Source organism: Petaurus breviceps, unplaced genomic scaffold (assembly GCF_028583685.1).
Source record: "Petaurus breviceps papuanus isolate PSGF00001 unplaced genomic scaffold, PetGlider_PUasm1.0 90065, whole genome shotgun sequence".
Classification (NCBI taxonomy): domain Eukaryota; kingdom Metazoa; phylum Chordata; class Mammalia; order Diprotodontia; family Petauridae; genus Petaurus; species Petaurus breviceps.
The window spans coordinates 64,343-80,539 of NW_027187174.1; the positions used below are offsets into that span (position 1 = coordinate 64,343).

General features: G+C 38.9%; 1 protein-coding gene across 1 annotated transcript in view; it reads right to left on the reverse strand.

Annotated features, from left to right (window-relative positions):
- The window catches only part of LOC138176671 (guanylate-binding protein 1-like), an 18,390-nt gene extending 13,133 nt beyond the window's left edge, over positions 1–5,257 (reverse strand). The window contains exon 1 of the mRNA XM_069107480.1: positions 5,022–5,257. The gene's annotated coding sequence lies outside the window, so the exon portion shown is untranslated. The remainder of the gene's footprint in view (positions 1–5,021) is intronic.
- Between the last annotated feature and the right edge of the window lie 10,940 nt (positions 5,258–16,197).

Consider the following 16,197-nt stretch of genomic DNA (forward strand, 5'->3'; position numbering starts at 1 on the left):
ATTAAATATCATATTTTTGGCCAAAGTCTGAATTAATCAAACAGACTGCTTTGCCTTACTTTAAAAATGCCTTTTTCTGTATCAGCAACTCCAGAGACCAGATAAAGCTGGAAATAGGATTACCCCTGTCTTGGGACATACTCATTCAGAAGGAAAACAGACATCCTGAGTTCATAAATTCCAAATGGACCCTGCTTCTTCTTTGCTCTCTGAGTGAGCTCACAGAATACCTCTTCTTATAACAACAAAGCAGACTAGGTTTACTTTATGGCCCTTAAGGATGAGACCCTTAACTTGAACCATTAACTTGAGTGATGGGACTTTTTCTTATCTTAATATTTTTTGGACATATTATGTTATGGAATGTTAATGATAAAGAAAACACAGATATCCTGGATCATAATTTCAATTGATGCTTTGTCAACTATCTTGTTTTATTGTATTTACCTTCTATTCAATTAAGAAAATTCCTTTCTCATACAACGATTAAGCATTTATGAGGATCGTAGGCTGTGTCACACAGCCACTCTGAATTGGGATGGCTCAAAATGTATTTAAGCTTTTTCATTTCTTTGTTCAATAGTCAGCCTTAGGCTGGCTCCTTGTACAAGTCTGCTAGTCTTTTTTTTTTTTTTTAAAGCAATCGGGGTTAAGTAACTTGCTCAAGGTTACACGGCCAGTTATTTCTGGGTGTGGTGCTGAATATCTGAGCCCGGATTTGATACAGGTCATCCCGACACTGGAGCCGGTGCTCTTACTCGCTGTGCTACCTGGCCGCCCCAAAGTCTGCTAGTCTTAAGGGCATAAATGTTGTAACTGTATATCACTATTTGTTTGTCTTCATTACCAAACTTTTTTAAGGTTAACATTACTACTCTACATACTTGTTACATATGTAACTCTACATAATTGTTACAACTATTTGAGATGATCAGCTATACAGGAATTAGTAGGTTCAGATTTCTGTGACTGGTGGACCATAGCTAGGTAAAGACAGCATCCCACCTGTCCAGGTCTCTTCCAGTCTTTTATATCTGTTTGGGTAATGAGCCCTGGATAGTGAATGAGACAGGTTAGCATAAACCATTGCATGATTTCCTTGGATTCTATAGACTAGTTACATAAAGGGTGCTAGAATATTTAAGCACAGGGTTGCACATTTAAGGATTCAGAAACTCAGACTTTGCTTGGTTCCATCAGTATCTGATGGACTGTTCTCTTATTATTGTTTCTATAAATGATGCAATCCCATTTTTTTTAAAAACCTCTCCTTGGCTTTTAGATGCAAACTTTCATTTTCAGACTTTTTTTTCTTGTGATCCTTCATTTCCCAGATTCTAATCATGACCTGGTAGAATCATAGGATCCTACATTTTGTGCTGGAATGTTCCTTAGAGATCACCCAATTTAGGACTTCTTAGCCTTTTATATGTCATAAGCCTCTTTGGAAGTCCCAGAATAAGGTTTATAAAATCCATCTTTTCCTTTGAGTAAGTATATACTTGCATTTGTTATGGAATTATTAACTCCTTTTTGTAGATTGCTAGATTTGCAATAATTTTTTTTACACTTCTAGGAGTTTTCTTTGATTTTTCTAATCTCTCCAGCTTTAGTTCCTGAATAAGGAATTTGTTCCAGGGTCAGGCTTCCCTTTCCTTCTGCCAGCCCAAGTGTTAGAGGAAACTAGGTGATAACAGTGAATAGGGCCCTGGGAGAACCTGGTATCAGATGGCCTAGTTTAAATCTGGCCTTAGACACTTGCTAGCTGTGTGATCCTAAGCAAGACACTTCACCTTAGTTTTTGCTTTAGTTTCTACAACTGTTAAATATGGTTAACATTAGCATCAACCTCGCAGAGTTTTCTTAAGAATTCTGTGAAATAGTATTTCTAAAAAGCACTAGCATAGTGCCTGACACATAGGAGGAATTACATAAATGCTTATTCCCTTCTCCTATCCTTTCCATTTGTAAAGGTTGAGCTGTTTGGACTTGGTCTTGCCTTGGATCCCTGGGTTCTTATGCTGAAATTCCTCTCTTGGGGCTCAGGCTCACTTCTCTGCCCTTGGATCTTCAAGGTTCAGACTTGAATCGTTCAGGGCCCTTTCTGGTGTCTCTGGACAGAATGCCAAAGACATTGGAACCTTGGTTCCCTGGGCTCTCCCTTTCTGAGTGCTGTGGCATTACATTGGTTGGTACTGCTATGGTCACTGGTTGCTCTCTTTGTTTCCTGTTAACTGGTTGTTACCCAGGCTCACTCTCTGTTTCTCACCACTTTCATCTTTTCTTGAAGGGGGGAGGGAAGGAGCACTTATTAAGTACCTATTATGTACAAGGCCTGTGGAAGTACTCTATAGATCTCATTCAACTTCACAACTACCTTGTGAAGTAGGTGCTATTAATATCCTTACTTTGTAGTTGAGGAAACTGAGGTAGGTTGATTCTAAGTGACTTTATTATTGTCACTTGGCTAGTAAGTAAAAGTCTGAGGTAAAATTTGAACTCAGTTCTTCCTGACTCTCAGGGTCAAAACTAAATACTGTGTCACTTGGCTGCCGTCTCTGGTTTGCTGTTGCCCATAGACTTCTGGCTAACTTTACAGTTCTGAGATTGTTTTTCATTGTATATCTTCTTAATGATTTCCTCTGAACTTACAAATTTTGCTGGAAGAGGTATGTGGGAGCTGGATGGTTGACTTCTTGTTCAGGCAACTGTTTTGTATGGCAGGTGAATTACTGATCTATGTGAGGAGTTGGGGTTTAAAAAGAAAGACAGAAACGGTGGGGGCTGTGCTAAAGGCATAATTCTTTTCAGAGTAAAGATCGTCTTTCCAATTGTAAATACAATTTTAAATAATCTCTAATTTATCCTTTCTATATTTATTTCTACATAGCAGTTTGTATATTCTCTCTCCCATTAGATTGTGAACTCCCGGAGAGCTGGGACTTTTTTTTTGGGGGGGGGGTCCTTTATTTGTTTCTTAGTGCTTAGTACCTGGAACCTAGTAGGCCCTTAATAAAAGCTGGTTGACTTGACTTCTCCTACCAGGTCATGCATCAAGAGTTTACCAATTACTGTGCCCAAAGGGCTATAAAAATGTGCATACCCTTTGACCCAGCAATACCACTTCTAGGGCTATATCCCAAAGAGTTCATAAAAATGGGGAAAGGACCCATGTGTATAAAAATATTTATGGCAGCTCTTTTTGTGGTGGCCAAAAACTGGAAATCGAGGGGATGCCCATCAATTGGGGAATGGCAGAACAAGCTATGGTATATGAATGCAATGGAATACTATTGTGCTATGAGAAATGATGTACAGGTGGACTTCAGAAAATCCTGTAAAGTCTTATATGAACTGATGCTAAGTGAAGTGAACAGAACTAGGAGAACATTGTATACAATAACAGCCACAGTGTGTGAAGACTGCTTTTAATAGATTTAGCCCTTCTCAGAAAGGACCTAAAATAATTATGAAGGACTTGTGGTCTTAAAGGCCATCCACATCCAGAAAACAAACAAACAGTGGTAGTGGAGTCAGAAAGCAGAGGGAAGCAACCTATTTTCTTTTTTTTTTCTTTCTCCTGGTCTCTCCCATTTGTAATAATTCTTCTGTGCAACATGACTAATGTGAAAATGTGCTCAGTAGGAATGTATGTGGAGAGCCAAATCATATTGCATACCATCTTGGGGAGGGAGGGGGGAGGGAAGGGGAGAAAATTAAAAGTTATGGAAGTGAATGTTGAAAACTAAAAATAAATAAATTAATAAATTAACAAAAAAAGAGTTTACCAATTAATCAATTAAACAGCAAAGTGAATAATCTTTAACTCTTTTTAAAAAATCAAATTAATACAACTTCCAAGTTGTCTAGGTGTCTATGGCCCCTCAGACATCTAGACAGCGTTCCCCTTCTCAGGAGTTCCAGAAATAATATGGGTTAGATGCTAAGATCCAGACCTTGCCCTCAGCCACTCCCACTAGGAACTATCAGACATCTCTAGCTATTTCCCCTTCATAATTTCCCAGAGGGGGAAGTATCTGGTCAGGGGAAAGTCTGGATGCAACACATGGTTGCTCCTCTGGATGCAGCACATGGTTGCTCCTCTGGCTACTGATTGTTGAAACCCTGGCCTCATGATGGAAGGAGATGCCCTCCCACAGAAGCCATTTCTTCATCCATGCTTCCTGATTGTTTCCTTCTTTGTGGGGCCAGGTCCATGGAATAGAGACCCCACGTTTATTTTGGAGTTGTGGCCAACGCTTGCTCCCTTGCCCTTTCATTCACAGCAATTCATACCTTGATTAAATATTTCCTATTTCAGTGCTGTGCTTAGCCTTGGTTCATTAGCATTTTGAATACTTGAAAGCCTGGCCTTGAGTTAGTTTCAGAAGTTTCCAGTTTTCAGACTGAGTACAGAATTAGCCAAGATAAGTAAATTGCCATTAAAAGAGCCCACAGTACCTAATTCTAATAAATGGGAAAGCTGAAGTTTCCAGTTTTCAGACTGAATACAGAATAAATAAGCCAAGATAGGTAAGTTGCCATTAAAAGAGCCCACAGTATCTAATTCTAATAAATGGGAAAGCTGCATGTACAGAATGAGATTCTGGAAGGAAGATTTGGCATTGTCAGTGGGCTGGAGATCCCTGTTCAGGCCTTTTCTTCTATGTTTTCTTTCCCTCAACCAAACGTTAAGGTTTTCAACATTTGGACAATTTTAGGAATTTGCATCACAGACACTGTTAAAATAGTTCAGCTTCCCAGAAACATTCTATGCCAGTTACCTCTCCCCCTGACCTCAGCAAATGCTCTGAAGTGACTCCTGACTGACTAGACCAAGATTGAAACTTTGCTGATCTCTGAGGGGTCTGAAGACTCATGTCCTATATTAGGGAAAACGACTGGCACCCTTCCCCTCCTCCCCCCACCCAAACTCCAAGAAAAGATTATAAAACAGAGAACAGATGCTTTACAATTTCTGCGGGGGCTGTTTGGAGAAGAAAATACAGTAAAGTTCTTACCACTTTTTCACTGCACAGTCTCTGTGTCTGCCGAGTTTCATAGATTTGGTGACTCCCTTGATTTTGTTTGTTTGTTTTTCTCTTAATCCCTTGACTCTGACTCTCTCTGAGTCAGTTTGTTAACCCAAAGCTCTCTGATCACAGAATTTTAAAGGCTTCCACTTTTTAAAGTATTCTGAGAAGCAGAAAAAATATGGAAATGAAGTAGAGGAAAGGGAAACAGAAAATAGTAGCTAGCACTTTGTGTGAGTGGCTGAATGAGGAGACAAAAAAAGGAAGTGCCTAATAAGGTTGCCGAGGAGCATTGGATGGGGATCTTTTGAGGTGATGTCAGCTTGCACTGATTTCCCCTGGTGGAGGAGAGGTTTTGGATTATCTAAAATAGAAGATCAGTTGAAATTTATTTATGTCTGACCTTGTAAGGTTGATTACAATTATTTGTATATGTGCATTGTTCATTCTGGAAATCAGCTTAAAGAAGAGAGATGAGATGAATGAATCTGTTTGATTCCTGTTTCATGATCCTTTGCTCTGTTCATTCCTTTCATTTCTCCCTTTTGGGAATGGATAGTATCATGTTGACCAAGGCAAACTAGGGTATGGTCTGAGTTGCCTTCCTTCAGCTCAACAATAGAGATTGGGATACTGTGGCCCCAAAAGAGTTAGGTGACTTGTCCAAGGTCACAAATGTGGTATGTAGCAGAGATTGGGTTTATACTTAGACCCTTTTTCTAGCATTCTTTCAAATGATTATCTATTGAGAAACAAATAGAGAAAGCAGGTTGTTAGTAAAACAGGTAGTGGAGGCAGAAGACCCTGTCATTGCATATACAGCTAGCTCTGTTTTCTGATGATTCTTGTGGTAACAGATTGTGTTGCCAAAAGGAATCCAAAAGGATTACAAATGCCAGCACAGGAAATTAAAGACCTTAGAGCCATATGTGGTGTTTCTTCACTGCTTCTAATTCAAATCAGGGAGAGATTTAATAATGAGAAGAATAAGACACATCTATGTAACAACAGGTAGAAACAAGCAGTTTTCAAATGTAGAAATCAAAGCTATCCATAGTCATAAGAAAACTGCTCTAAATCACTACTGAGTAGAGAAATGCAAATTAAAAGACCTCTGAGGTATCAGGTCACTGTCACGAGACTGACTAACATAACAGAAAAGGACAAACGTGGGAAGGATTGTGGGAAATTTGGGATACTAATGCCCTGTTGGTGGAATTGTGACCTCATCCACTCTGGAGAATAATTTGGAACTCTGCCAAAGGGCTATAAAACTGTGTATACTCTTTGACCCAACAATGTCACTACTTGGGTCTGTATCCCAAAGAGATTTTTTTAAAAGGTAAAGGACTTATTGTAATGGCAAACAAAGAAATAGTTAACACCTTGTTTCAGCTGTTTAATTATTTAGCACCTTGTTTCAGTTCAAGTTTCTTTTAAGACTTGCCCATGATTATATCAAGTCTTTGAACTTGTGAGCCCCTGTTGTTGAGGCAAAAGGAAGGGGCAGAACAGGGAGGAGCTTACTGACCATACATAAGGAGAAGCCCAGTCTGGGAGAGAACAGAACTGAGAGAGCACTTGTGGTGGCAGATTTTGAGAAGGGAATATTTGTGGTGGCGGCACTCTGTTTGTCTCTTCTGTCTGTGTTGGTTTTTATTTGTGAGGTATGTTGAGTTCTCAGACCTTGTTGGTGGGTATGTGTTGATTTCACAGGCAGATAGTGAAGATTGTGCCAGTAATGTGAATGAATGTTAGTGTGGTTCTTTTAAGCTTTGTCTTCCCAGAAACAGAAACTGTGAAGGACTTGAGGTGGTCTGGACACTGTGAGCTTCAATATGAAATGGGAACTGGACAAGGAACTGGACAAGAAGCTGAACAAGGAGCTGAGAGCTGCCTGCCTTTGAACCCAGGTGACAGTTGGGTGGATTCAGGTAGGAACTGGACCCATGGAAGAGGAACTGTGGAATCGGAGAGCCAAACTCCAGTCAAGATGAAAAGACCTCTCCTTGGGTATTTAATGCAAACTGAGAAGATCATGATTTACTGTGGCCTAGGGGTGGGAGGACTTTGTATTCTGTATCCTGTACCCCTTCAGGATGATTGAATTAGGGATGATTGGAAACTAATGTCCAATCAAGAAGAAAGAAGACCTTTTGACTGAGAGATTAAGACAATGTGACCTAGGGGTGGAGAACTTTGACCTTTGTACTTTGTGTCCTTAAAGGAGTCCTGCTCCTTAAGGATGATTGAGTTAAGGACTTACTGAATGATATCTTTTGTTTAAAACTAGTTGACCACTTTGGTGAAAACTATGCGGCCACTTTAGTGATAACCTGTTATGCTATAACATTGTGAATGCTGTACTTTGATATCTGTCAATGTTTTGTCTTAGTTTATTACTGAATAAATAAGAGAGTTCACTATACTATGTAATTAGAACCTTGAAGCTGTTCACAGAAGCAGTCCTCTGGAAAGCTGCTCATGCTTGGCGTTATACCTATGTGTACAAAAATATTTATAGCTGCTCTTTTTGTGGTGGCAAAGAATTGGAAGCCAAAGGGAGGCCCATCAAGTGGGGAATGGCTGAACAAGTTATGGTGTACAATTGTGATGGAATACTATTGTGCTGTAAGAAATGATGAACAAGATGCTTTCAGAAAAACTTGGAAAGACTTATGAAGAGACGAAAACTGGAGTGAGCAGGACCAGAATAATGAACATCATGACAGCAGTGTTGTATGGTGAAGACTGTGAATGGTTTAGCTATTCTCATCAATGCAGTGATGTAAGACAATTCCAAGGGACTTATGAGGAAAAATACCATCTACCTCTAGAGAGAGAATTGATAGAATCTGAATGCACATTGAAGCATCCTTTTTTACTTTTTCTTGTTTTTTTGTATGTATCTTCTTTTGTAGCAAGAATGGAATGGAAATATGTTTTGCATGGCTGTGCATGTATAAACTATATCAGAATGCCTACTAAATGAGGGCAGATGGAAGGTGGGATGGTGAAAATTTGGTACTCAAAATTTTAAAAGATGAATGTTAAAATTGTTTTTACATGTAATTGAAGAAATAGAATATAAAAATTAACATATTATTGTCATTTTTTTTATATTGGGCTTTCAGAACTCAGATCAATGCAGTAATAAACCAGAATTTCAGAGGACTAATTATGAAACATGCAACTGACCTTCTAAAAGAAAGGTGATGAACTCAATGTGTAGAATTAGAAATGTATTTTTGGATCTGTCCAATGTGGAAATATCTTTTTGCATGTTAGTTACGTGGGTTGAGTGTTTATTTTCTCCCAAATGGGGGCAGGGGGAAGGGAGAGAAAATAATGAGGGTAATAATAATCATAATTATTAGAATTTCTATAGCACCTTAAGGTTTGTAAAGCACTACCTCATTGGATCCTCACAATAATGCTGGGGAGTAGGTGTTATTATCATGTTGTAACAAGATATCGGCTAGTGAGACCATTAATCATTTTAAAAATGGAGTTTAATGAGCCGGGGACTGCAAGGGGTATGCACCCAATCATTCAGCCTCGAGACATGTCTACTCAGGGTTTATAAAGATCAAAACTACAACATAATGGTAGCTAAGGAAAACCATAACCTGACAGTTTCTAAGAGCAAGTGGGGAAAATACAGAAGCCAAAGGATAGCTTGGTTAACGGCCTGTCAGTTACCCAATCAGTAAAAGTCCCCTGATTGGTTCCTAGGTAAGGGTGAGGTGAGGGGCTGTGGTGTTCTGGTTGGTGGGTTTTTGTGGTGGGCTTGGACAGTCAGGCTTTTCTGGTGGACTAGGTCTGTTTTGTTAGTGAGTTTCCTAGGGGACCAGGAGTACAGGTGTTAGGCTGCTTTCTTCAAGGTGAGCTTGATAGGGAAGGGGATTGGGGGAGATGGTTACAAATGGTGGTTACAACAATCGTCCTCACTTTTTAATTGAAAATAAATTAAATTTGAAAAAAAAGGATCACACATTATTCTCTACTTAGAAAATAAGAAAAAATGTCAGAAATGTCATTCAGCTGTGAATAGTCCCTTTGCATCTCAATCTAGTCAAAGCTCCTCTACCTTACTGCTTCCCCTGCTTCCTGAACAGAAAGTCACCACCCAGTTCCCCATCTGTCTTTAGGAAAATGATTTTTTACTTCATGTAAGGATAGCTTGTTCTTTATTTCCTGTAAACTGGAAAGTAGATGGAAACTGAAACTGGTTTGATTCAAGTAAATCAGCCCATTGTTGGGTTGTCTGTGAATGTGTATTTGTATGTGTCTATGAAGGACTTTGGACACCAAAAAGGATACTGATTTGACCCTAGAGATAACAGGTAACCTCTGGAGATTATGACATAGAGATATGACAAGGTCAGACCTGCATTTAGAAATATCACTTTGATAGCTGAGGGCAGGATAGGCTGGAGTGAGGAGAGACATGAGGCATGGAGAACAAGCAGAAGGGCATTACAATAGCAAGGCATGAGGTGAAGAGGGGGTCCATGAGGGCAGTAGTAATGTCAGAGGAGGGAATGTACATCAGAGATGCTGTAAAGCAGAGTCACTAGGACTTGGCAATAGTTTGGAGATGGGGAGTGAAAGATAGTGAGGAGGTGAGGATGATGCCTAGATTAGGATCCTGGGTGATTGAGAGGATGGTGGTACCCTCAACAATAATAGAAAAGTTAGGAAGAGGGGAGGGCTTTGGAGAAAAGAGAACGAGTTTCATTTTGGAAATGTTGAGTTTATGATGTCTATAGGACATTCAGTTAAAGTCCAACATTCAGTTGGAACTGTGAAGCTGGAGGTTAGGAGAGAGATTAAGGCCAGATAAATAGTTCTGAGAAACATGTAAATAGAGATGATAATGGAATCTATGAGAGCCAATGAAATCACCAAGAGAAACAGCAGAAAGGAGGGAAGGGGAGTGCCCAAGACTTGAAGAGCCAGCCACTCAGACTGAGATGGTCATATAGGGAGGAGGACTCAGGAGAGAGCAGTGTCACAAAACCCTAGAGAGAACAGAGGATCAAATCAAAGAGAGTGATCTTTAGCTGAAGCAGCAAGGCACCCTTAGGGAGAGACAGGAAGCAGCCTGTGTCTAGTTTTCCCTTTAAGACCTTGTTGGTTAAGAACTATTTTCCTGTCCTCAGTTGTGAAAACTATAGCTTTCTGTTCACTATTAATTCTTTTATAGTGTGATTTAAAAAAATATTCAGGTCATTCACCCATTTGGAAATTCTATATATATTGTAATATATAGAATAGATGATGATTTGTCTTCATCACAAAATTATTGCCAATTTTTCCAATAGATTTTGTTGAATAACAAATTCTTTTTCCATTTTTTCTTTTTTTGTATAGACTTATCATTCAAAGAGACCCCAGAGGCATCTAGACCACCTCTCTCAGTTTGATTATAAAGAAACAGATCAGTTAGGTTACTCTTGTAAATAGATAGTTAATGACAGAGCCCTGGCTTGAATTCAGGTCCTCTGGGTCCAAACCCAGCTTTTTGTCCATTGCTGCCCCTTATCTAGTGGGCTTATCAATCTTAAAGGCACCTGGGTATCACATTGGGTAAGAGTCCTTAGAATATGGAAGAACTCATTTCAAGTCTTACTTCAGAGTGATACCAGCTTTATGACCCTGGGTAAGTGACTTACTTTCAGCCTCAGTTTCCTCCTCTGTAAAATAAGCTTAATAATAGTCCCTTCTCCAAACTCCCCTTTCACCTTTTGTATCCTCACTGCCAGTATACTGCCCCTCCCCCTCTCTTCCCTGCCTAGAGAAAGACTTGTTGAGTTTAAGTCAGGACAATTTATAACAAATTGAACTTCTTGCCAACTCTGAGTCAGACTGAAATCGAAGCTCATTTGATTCTAGGAAATCAGTGTATTGCTGTGCCATGCTGTGTTGTGCTTTTTTCTCTCTCTCCTTCACTTCCTCTTTCCCTCCCTCCCTCCGTGTGTGTGTTCGTGTGTGTGTGTATGTGTGTGTGTGCCCAAGTGCTGAGATCCATGACAGAACAAAAAGAAAAGATTGGGAACTCTATACTATACATGGAGAAGCTAACCATTGTTCATTTTGAGCTTAACTTCAAAACAGTGACATGAATTGAATTTAGAATATAAACAATTATCAAGAAATTACTTTGAATCTGGAAATCTCCCTCTACCATGAAGGTTCCTTCTCCCATTGATGTGTTCTTTCCAGAGGCCCCCATTTTGGAGACATTCCTAGAACTGTCATGCTTCATTCCTCTTCTGGAGGGTATTTCTAACTCTCCCCTCCCCCTTCCTTGTTTTCAGCCCCTTATATCTTGTCTTCAACAGAATGTAAGCTCCTTGAGGGCAGAGACAGTCTTCCTTGCATTGTATCCTCAGCACTTAAAAGAGTACCTGGCACATAGGAAGTGTTAATAAACAATGTTCCTTGTTTTGTCTTGATATAGTCCCTAGAAACCTGAACCCTACTGCTATCAACTAGTTGAGCAATTGTATATCAGTCACTGACATTGCTTCTTTTTGCAATACTTTTGATAATTGTGTTTCCTGTTTTCCCACATCCTTTCTTTCATCCCTTACTCCCTAGTTGTAGCATTCATGATATACTTATATTCGAGTAAGATTTAATACAAAATTCCAGGTACACATTTTCTCTTTAAAACTCAATTACATGTAAACAGAACATTTTAACATTCATTTAAAATATTTTTGAGTTCCAAATTCTCTTGCTTCTCCCATTGACCCTCCTTGAGAAGGCAAAAAATTTGATATAAATTACATATGTGCATCCTCGCAAAATATTTCCATGTTAGCCATGTTGAAAAAGAAAATATGGCACAAATAAACAAGAATAATAAATTTTAAAAAGTATGCTTCAGACTGCATTTAGAATCCACCAGTCTTTATCTGGAGGTAGAGAGCATTTTTCATAAGTCCTTCAGAATTGTCTTAGATCATCATATTTCCTAGAATAGCTAAGTCATTCACAGTTGGTCATCATGTAATATTGCTGTGCCTGTGTACAATGTTCTACTGGTTCTGTTCATTTCTCTTTGCATCAATTCATATGAGTCTTTCCAGGTTTTTCTGTGAGCATCCTGCTTGTCATTTCATATAGCACAACAGTATTCCACAACAATCATATGCAACAATTTGTTCAGCCATTCCCCAGTAGATGGACATTCCCTCAATTTCCAGGTCTTTGCCACTACAAATAGAGCTGCTATACTTTTGTACATATGAGTTATTTCCCTTTTTTTGGGTCTCTTTGCAATACAGACCTCATAGTGGTACTGCTGAGTCAAAGGGTATACACAGTTTGATTGCCCTTTGGGCAGAGTTCCAAATTGCTCTCCAAAATTGCATCTCCACCAACAGTGCATTAATGTTCTAATTTTTCCACATTCTCTTCAACTTTTATTATTTTCCTCTAATTCATTGCTGAGAGTGAGAACTTTCTGAGGACTTTTAAAGCTCCACTTTATCAGGAAGGCACCCTTCAAAATTTGATGATTTGACTGTAGAAAACAAGTCCTTAAAATGCAATTAGTCAAATGGAAAAAAAAGTACATTGAAGAAAACATCTCCTTAAAAAGTGAAATTGGCCAAATGGAAAAGGAGGTACAAAATCTAACTGAAGAAAATAATTCATTAAAAATTAGAATTGGCAAGTGGAAGCAAATGACTCTATAAGATATAAAAAATCAGAGAAACAAAATAAAATGAAAAAATAAAATACTTGATTGGTAAAACAACTGACCTGGAAAATTAATCCAAGAGGGACAATTTAAAAATCATTGGCCTACCTGAAAGCCATGATGAAAAAAAGAGCCTAGACAGCATCTTTCAGGAAGTTGTCCAGGAAAACTGCCCTGAATTCCTAGAACTAGAGGGTAAAATAAAAATAGAAAGAATTCACCTATCACCTCCTGAAAAACATCCCAAATTGAAAATACCAAGGAACATTTTAGCCATATTCCAAAATTATCAGGTCAAAGGGAAAATGCCACAGGTGGTCAGAAAGAAATAATTTAAATATCATGGAATCACACTCAGGATTATGCAGCACCTTGGAATTTCTACATTAAAAACCACAATCCTGCAATATATTGTTTAAAAGAAGCACATTTGAAGCAGAGAGATACACAAAGAGTAAAGGTAAAATATTGGCACAGAATATATTATGTTTCAACTGAAGAAAAAAAAAAGCAGGGGGACAGAGCCACGATGGCAGAGTAGAAACAGGAAATTCTGTGACCTCCCCCCACAACCACCTCAAATACATATAAAATATGACTCTAAAAAATTTTAGAGCTATAGAACCCACAAAATGATAGTGAAGTGTCCATCAGAAATTATACACCAAAGCCCCCTAAAACCTGCCAGAAGGGGCCCCTACCAGGGTTCCTGGAAACCACCTGATAGGCCATGTGTTGCTAGAAACATACCCCAGATACAAGTCTGTTCTTGTTAGCCCAGATACAAGTCTGTTCTTGTTAGGTACCCAAGACTTTACTAGAAATAGTACCTCCCATCCCCCTTGGAACCACATTTTGTTGATTAGCAACACCTAGCTCTATAAAAGTATACCTTTCAGAAGATTCAATGCTGTCTTCCCTATTGGGAAGGCAGTCACCGCGATTAATAAACACTCCTAAATTATAATTGGCTTTGTTGTCCTGCTATTTCTTGGATGTCCACTACCATAGAAAGAAACAAATCTCCTGCTGAAGGCAGCCTAGCAGACTAACAGGAAGGGTTCATCACAGCACACTGGAAGCTGAGCTCAGTCCCACATAAACTGCGCACTTTTGGCCCCAGGGAGGCAGCAGTGGACAGAGCAGACTTCAGGAGGGTGAATCACCAGCAGCTGTGGCGGTTTCTAGACTTTTCAACACGTAAACTCCAAAAAGAAAGTAAAAGGTCAATCTGGATCTCTGTTGGAAAGGAAGGGCATGGTCTAGCTCCTGCCCTAAGGGGGAAGAGGTGGTGGAGGCACAGCAGCTGCAGCTACAGCTCTACCCCATGGCTACCACAGGAGCTCCTGGACTATACATTGTAGGGGGTCCAAGTGACCATTCAGAGGCTAAGCACTCTTGCTTAGACCTGCTTGGATCTGGGTTGCTTTCTTGGGCAGTGGTCCTGGGGTGAGAAATGCCATTTTGCCAGTGTGATTTCTGTAGAGAGGGTGCCCTCCTTGGACCTCTGATAACATTTGAAAAAACCCTAGTGATTTGGGACAATGCTCTCCTCTCTGGAACAGAGTTCTACTGTGGCAGAGAACTCAAAAGTCAAATAATTGACTGGCAATATGAACAATCAGAGGAAGCACAAACAGACCACAGAATCCTTTTTTGGGGACAAAAAAGTTCAAAGCATGGAACAGGAGGAAGACAACAAAGTCAAAACTCCTGTGTTAAAAGCTTCCAAGGAAAATATGAATTGGTTACAGGCCATGGAGGATCTTAAGAAGGATTTTGAAAATGAAGCAAGAGAAATGGAGGAAAAACTGGGAAAAGAAATGAGAATTGTGCAAGAAAATCATGAAAAGAGAGTCAAAAACCAGACTGAAGAAAATACCTTAAAAAATAGATGAACTCAAATGGAAAAAGAGGCCCAAAAAGTCAGTGAGGAGAAATATGCCTTAAAAAGTTAAAATTTGCCAGATGGAAAAGGAATTTAAAAAGCCCACTGAAGAGAATAATTCCTTCAAAATTAGATTGGAACAATTGGAAGCTAATGACTTTATAAGAAATCAATATACTATAAAACAGATCCAAACAAATGAAAAACTAGAAGGCAATGTGAAATATCTCATTGGAAAAACCCATTGACCTGGAAAATAGATCCCGGAGTGATAATTTAAAAATTATTGGGCTACCTGAAAGCCATGATCAAAAAAAGAACCTAAAAATCATCCTTCAAGAAATTCTCAAGGAAAATTGCCCTGATATTTTAGAAGCAGAGGGCAAAAACAGAAATTGAAAGAAATCACCAATCAATTCTTGAAAAAACGTACCAAAAAGAAAACTCCTGGGAATATTATAGCCAAATTCCAGAGTTCTCAGGTGAAGGAGAAAATATTACAACAGCCAAGAATAAACAACTTGAGTATTGTGGAAACACAATTAGGATAACACAAGATCTAGAAGTTTCCACATTAAGGGATTAAAAGGCTTGGAATATTATATTCCAGAGGTCCAAGGAGCTAGGATTAAAACCAAGAATCACTTACCTAACAAAACTGAGTATAATGTTTCTGGGAGAAATATGGTCATTTAATGAAATAGAGGATTTTCAAGAATTCTTGATGAAAAAACCAGAGCTGAATAGAAAATTTGACTTTAAAATACAAGAAGCAAGATAAGCATGAGAAGGTAAACAGGGAAAAGAAATCATAAGGAACTTAATTAAAGTTGAACTATTTATGTTCTTACATGGTGAAATGATAATTGTAACTCATGAGACTTTTCTCAGTATGAGGATAGTTGAAGGGAATCTATATGTATATATAGGAGGGTATATGTGCGTATAAATACATATGTGAGTGTGTATATATATATATGAGTGTGTGTGTGTACATGTATAAATAGAGGGCACAGGATCAGTTGAATAGGAAGGGATGATATCTAAAAATTAAAATTAAGAGGTGAGAGAGGAATGAGAGGAGATAGGGAGAGATAGAATAGGTTAAACTACCTCATATAAAAGAGACAAGAGAAAACTGTTACAATGGAGGGGAAGAACAGGAAGGCAAAAGGGGTCAACCTTACTCACTGAACTTGGCTTAAGGAGGGAATAACATACACACCAAATTGTGTGTTCTACCCTACAGGAAAGTAGTGGGGAAGGGGATAAGAGGAGGGATGATAGAAGGGAGAGCAGATTGGTGGGGAGGGTAGTTAGAAGCACACACACTTTTCAAAAGAGACAGGGTCAAAGCAGAAAATAGAATAAGTGGGGTGTGGGATAAAATGGAGGGAAATATAGTCATTCTTTCACAATATATCTACTGTGGAAATGTTTTGCATAACAACACATGTATAACCTATATTGAATTGCTTTTCTTCCAAGAAGGTGTGGGTGATGAGGGAAGAAGGGAAAGAATTTGGAAATCAAAGTTTTAAAACCAAATGTTCATATAT